Raw genomic sequence first — 6,494 nt, forward strand, 5'->3', positions numbered from 1 at the left:
GCCTCAACAGGGCTTTGTTGTAAGGTCGATGAGAAAAGACTGATCCTCATCTGGGGCCACTATCTGTGTTGGAGTCTGTCTGCATGTGCTCCCCATGTCTGTGTGGGTTTTTTCTGGGTGCCCTCGTTTCCTCCTTGATCCCAAGATTGTGCACATTAGGTGAACTGATGTGTCTACAAGGTCCCAATGTGAGTGAGGGTGGGCGTGTGTGAGTGCGCCCTGCAAAAGGAGAAGTGTGCTGTAGCAATTTAACTCTTGTTTATATCAATTAGCCTATTGATTAGAAAATTGATTTTGTTATACATCATTTCACTTAAAGTCAGTTTCCAAGAACTTACTGACAATGTTAAGTGAGGGCTTTTTGTATCACAGAATGGGCAGCTTAAACAACAGAAATGTGTTTTCCCACAATTCCGGAGGCCGGAAGTCTGAGATCAAGGTGTCTGCAGTGTTGTTGTCTCCTGAGTCCTCTCTCCTTTGCTTTGCAGATGGGCGCACCTGCCCTGTGTCCTCATCTCCTCTTCTGATAGGGAACACCAGTCATACTGGATTAGGTTCCACCCTAAGGACCTCGGTTAACCTTAGTTATCTCTTTATTTTTTATTTTATTTTATTTTATTAATTAATTTATTTATTTTGAGACAGAGTCTCACCCTGTCACCCAGGCTGGAGTGTAGTGGCTCACTGCAACCTCTCCCTTCCAGATTCAAGCGATTCTCCTGCCTCAGCCTCCTAAGTAGCTGAGACTACAGGCATGCGCCACCACACCCAGCTAATTTTTGTAGATCCAGGGTTTCTCCATGTTGGCCAGGCTGGTTTTGAACTCCTGACCTCAGGTGATCTGCCTGCCTTGGCCTCCCAAAGTGTTGGAATTACAGGTGTGAGCCACCACGCCTGGCCTGTTATCTCTTTAAAGACCCTGCCTCCAAATAGAGTCACATTCTAGACACTGGTGGTTGGGACTTCAACACACGAATTTTGGGTGCCCAGAGGACAGAGTATTATCTGCCACAGCAAACTGACACACACGGCCTCTAGCCAGGAGCATCCTGGAGAAGCTTTTGTCAGAAAGTGAGTCCATGACTTGGCAACTGTACCATGTATGTCCCCTCCGAAGGGGACAAAGGCCAACTAGTTATTAACGACTCATGTGGGGTGCCGTTGGTTAATTAGAGTAAAGGGAGTCCAATGGTAGGTGTTCTACTTCCAAGGAACAAGACACTGATACATTTACAATGTTTAGTAACAGCTAAATCACAGATGTTGATGGAAGGCTGATGTCTTTGGTTTTAAAATGGTAAATATGTTTCCTGAAGTATGAAAAAGCTCCTATGTAGCAAATGCTGAGAAATACCATGGTGACAGTATTTTTGTGAGCCTGTCACCACAGACAGAGCCAATGCAATAATCCATCAGGCCCCTTCACCAGCCTCATGCTCTTCTTTATTCTAAGGAAGTGAGCATGGAGAGGGCCATGGTCCAGTGTGGGAAAATAAGTCCTTTCAATGACACTTAAATTTAAATGTAATGAGCATTAAATGAGCAAATTAATTCACAGGAGCACTTGGTGCTTCTGCCTGAAAGTGGAGAAACGCATGTTTCTGGCGAAGCAGAGACACAGTGGCAGGGCGACACAGCCAGTGCTCACAGAGCATTCCTCAGGTGGGCGATCCGCAGTGCAAGGCCACCACACAGCAATGCCACCACACTGGGAGGGGCTTTGTAGCAGGGATTCTCAAAGGGCATCCTCACACAGCAGCACCGCCATCACCTGGAAACGTGTCAGAAATGCAGATTCTTGGCCAGGTGCCGTGGACCATGCTTGTAATCCCAGCATTTTGGGAGGCTGAGGCGGGAGGATCACTTGAGCCCAGGAGATCGAGGCTGCAGTGACCAGTGATTGTGACACGGCACTCCAACCTAGGGAACAGAGCTGAGATCCTGTCTCAAAAAATGCAGATTCTTGGGCCCCATCCCAGATCCCACTGAATCAAGAACTCTGGGTGTGGGCACAGCAATCAGTGTAGGTAGAGCAAAAACGCAAAACACACAGTTACATTTAATTTTAGATAAGTGACATCATTTTTTAATATGAGTTTGTCTCAATTATTGCATGGGACATGTTTAATACTAAAATGATTTGTTGTTTAACTGAAATTCACCTTTAGCTGGGGTTCTGTATTTTCTTTCTTTCTTTTTTTTTTTTTTTTTTTTTTTTTTTTTTTTTTTTGAGACAGAGTCTCTCTCTGCTGCCTAGGCTGGAGTACGGTGGTGCGATATCAGCTCACAGCAACCTCCGCCTCCCAGGTTCAAGTGATTCTCCTGCCTCAGCCTCCCGAATAGCAGGAATTATAGATGCGTGCCACCACACCCGGCTAATTTTTGTATTTTTAGTAGAGACAGGGTTTCATCATCTTGGCCAGGCTGGTCTTGAACTCCTGACCTCATGATCCACCCACCTTGGCCTCCCAAAGTGCTGGGATTACGGGCATGAGTCACCGAGCCTGGCCTGGGGTTCTGTATTGTATCTGGCAGCTCTGCCTCCAGGGGATTCTGATTCATGCCGAAATTTGGGAAGCCCCAGCATGGAGGCTTTGCCTAGTCCAAAGCCCTGTTCTGACCATTTCAATGATAAAGAAAGTGTCTGATCCCCACATTCATTTCCCTGTTACCCTCTTTACCTGCCTGTTTCCCTGTTAACCTCTTACCTCCGTCCATCTTGTCTGATTCTCTCTGTTCACTCATTTACATTTCCTGTGCCTTTTCACATTCGTGGCTTCTTAGTTCTGTCTGTGATTTTATAAAGATAACTCCCAAATAAAAATTGCATGGATCTACTGTTTATTGGTTGTGGCTAACTCAGCCAGAGGTTAGACTGTGCATATTTTGACACAGCAGCTTGCCCAGGTTCATAAGTGCATTTATAAGACCCTTTTGCATCAGGTTTCCTGCCTGCATATGTACATATTAAATAGGTCTAGTTACTGAGAACTATGAACTTGAAGGAAAGGTAAACTCCATGCTTAAAAATGGTAGAAGAACATGCTCTTCATTGATTCTGGGTTGGACTCAGCGGCATGGAACTGTTGATGCTTAAAGAACCTTCAATGTGGGAGGTAGAGGAAACAGTGTATTGTATTGTTATGACAGGTAATAACGAACCACCAAGGTTAATTGGATGATTGACTGAAGATATTCATTGGCCAAGGACCTAAGAGCATTATGTAATATTTTGCCAGCATGTTATACAGAGAAATGGAGATTAAGTATTCTCTATTCTTGGCTGGGTATGGTGGCTCACGCCTGTAATCCCAGCACTTTGGGAGCTGAAGCAGGTGGACTGATTGAGCCTAGGAGTTTGAGACCAGCTTGGTCAACATGGCAAAATGCCATCTCTACAAAAAATACAAAAATTAGCCAGGCATAGTGGTGCACACCTGTAGTCCCAGCTACTCAGGAGGCTAAGGTGGGAGGATGGCTTGAACCCAGGAGGTTGAGGCTGCAGTGAGCTGAGATCATGCCACTGCACTTCAGCTGGGCAACAAAGTGAGACCCTGTCTCAAAAAAAAAATTCTTTTTTCAAATATTCTCTATTCTTGTTAATGGCACATTTAATTACAAACAGAAAACCTTAGCCCCTAATGTCTGATGAAGGCTTTTTATTTTTACTTTTTATTTTTATAAGCTCTGTTGGACTTGCGAAAGCTTTTTAAATTTTCTTCTTTTTAAGCAGAATCTGATCAAATATTCAATATAACAGGAAACAGTGCATTTTATGCTTACGGAGAAGAAACTGTAGCACATCATGATTCAGGTTTTTAATACATTTCTAGGCCGGGCGCGGTGGCTCAAGCCTGTAATCTCAGCACTTTGGGAGGCCGAGGCGGGCGGATCTCGAGGTCAGGAGATCGAGACCATCCTGGCTAACACGGTGAAACCCCGTCTCTACTAAAAAATACAAAAAACTAGCCGGGCGAGGTGGCGGGCGCCTGTAGTTCCAGCTACTCGGGAGGCTGAGGCAGGAGAATGGCGGGAACCCGGGAGGCGGAGCTTGCAGTGAGCTGAGATCCGGCCACTGCACTCCAGCCTGGGCGACAGAGTGAGACTCCGTCTCAAAAAAAAAAAAAAAAAAAAAAAAATACATTTCTATTTTGCAGATTGGGATTGAGACAGTTATGTTTGGTTTGGACAGTGACCTCAGCGTGATGATTATCTGCCTGGCCTTAATGTTGATTAGGGTTTTCTCATGAAGGATCATTTCAAGATCCATACAACCAAGACTTCAGGACTGCTGTCAAAATAGGAGAAAGTAAGTCACTATGGTGATGCAGACACTCAAAAACTTCTGCATCGGGAAACTACTTCATTTGGGTTTATAACGACCACTTTTTTTTTTTTTTTTTTTTTTTGAGACGGAGTTTTGCTCTTTCACCCAGGCTGGAATGCAGTGGTGCGATCTCAGCTCACTGCAACTTCCTCCTCCCGGGGTTCAAGCGATTCTCCTGCCTCAGCCTCCCAAGTTTACAGGCTCCCTGCTAATTTTTTTTTTTTTTTTTTTTTTGAGATGGAGTCTCGCTGTGTCCCCTAGGCTGGAGTGCAGTGGCGCCATCTTGACTCACTGCAAGCTCCGCCTCCCAGGTTCACGCCATTCTCCTGCCTCAGCCTCCTGAGCAGCTGGGACTACAGCTGCCTGCCATGCCCAGCTAAATTTTTGTATTTTTAGTAGAGATGGGGTTTCACTGTGTTAGCCAGGATGGTCTCGATCTCCTAACCTTGTTGATCCGCCCGCCTCGGCCTCCCAAAGTGCTGGGATTACAGGCGTGAGTCACCGCACCCAGTCACCTATTTTTTGTATTTTTAGTAGAGACAGGGTTTCACCATGTCAGCCAGGCTGGTCTCGAACTCCTGACTTCAGGTGATCCACCCGCCTTGGCCTCTGAAAGCGCTGAGATTACAGGTGTGAGCCACCACACCTGGCTATAATGACCACTTTTTACATAGTAGTCAATATAATGCATTTGATGCATATTGATTTTTATCTTGTAGAAGCAGCAGTTAGACAAAAACATGGACAAACCCAATATAGTTGCAGAATAGAATGCAAGTGGGCAAGTCTCAGTACTGTCAAAATTGGAGTGCTGCTGGCCAGAGCTAGGAGGGGGCCGCTGTGCCGGTGACCGAACAGCAGGTGCTGATGCTCTCACACAGCCCAAGGGCAAATTAAATTGACAAAACAAGAAACGGAGTTTTGAGGTTATTATTTGAAATTGTAAAGATAAGGAATAAAAGAATCAAAATGAACTGAGGATTTATAGAATAGTAATAAAAGGAAAACTGTAGGATTTTAAAGAAGAATAATAGAGTTAACCACCAGAAAACACCACAAGTGTTCCCAGCTTTGAAAGGTTTACCTTTTTTTTTTTTTTTAGTTGGAGTTTCGCTCTTGTTGCCTAGGCTGGAGTGCAATGGTGTGATCTCGGCTCACCACAACCTCCGCCTCCCGGGTTCAAGTGATTCTCCTGCCTCAGCCTCCCGAGTAGCTGGGATTACAGGTGCACCAGCACACCCGGCCAACTTTATATTTTTAAGAGAGATGGGATTTCTCCATGTTGGTCAGGCTGGTCTCGAACTTCCGACCTCAGGTGATCTGCCCGCCTTGGCCTCCCAAAGTGTTGGATTACAGGCATGAGCTACCATGCCCTGCCTAGGAAAGCTTTTCTTTACCAATATATCTGAGTGGTGGGGAGGTGGAGAGGACTGCAATTTAATTGACAATAGAAAGAGGAACAGCAGAAAAGTTTGCTTTCGCTGTATTTAGGAGCACTCCAAAAGGAGTGGCTCCAGGAGCCGAGCCGCCAGGGGTGAGAGTTCATACATCAGCATCGTAAAAGCGGGGTGGTAAGGACTTTGGGGTAAAGTATGGAAGGTTTTCAGAGGGCTTTGCTTACACAGGGTTTAATCTTGGTGTTAACAGGCACCTTGAGAAGGGATGTATGGCAGCTTCATGATCAGAAATCTGCCTTTAATGAGATATGGGAAGCTGAAAAAAGGCCTCTAGGCTGGGCGCAATGGCTCACCCCCGTAATCCCAGCACTTTGGGAGGCCAAGGCAGGCGGATCCTGACTTGAGGTCAGGAGTTCGAGACCAAATCTGGCCAACGTGGTGAAACCCTGTCTCTACTAAAAATACAAAAATTAGCCGGGTGTGGTGGCGTGTACCTGTAATCCCAGCTACTCGGGAGGCTGAGGCAGGAGAATCGCTTGAACCCGGGAGGCAGAGGTTGCCGTGAGCCGAGATTGCACCACTGCATGCCAGCCTGAGTGACAGAGAGAGACTCCATCTCAGAAAAAAAAAAAAAGTCTCTAGCTGTGTCTGCTGTATCTCAGATGTCTTCAGTCTAAAGCAGGGATCTCCAACTCCCAGGCCATGGACTGGAGCTCGTCTGTGGCCTGTTAGGAACGGGGCCACACAGCAGGAGGTGAATGGTGGGTGGG

The sequence above is a fragment of the Macaca thibetana genome, chromosome 15, assembly GCF_024542745.1.
Source record: "Macaca thibetana thibetana isolate TM-01 chromosome 15, ASM2454274v1, whole genome shotgun sequence".
Lineage (NCBI taxonomy): Eukaryota > Metazoa > Chordata > Mammalia > Primates > Cercopithecidae > Macaca > Macaca thibetana.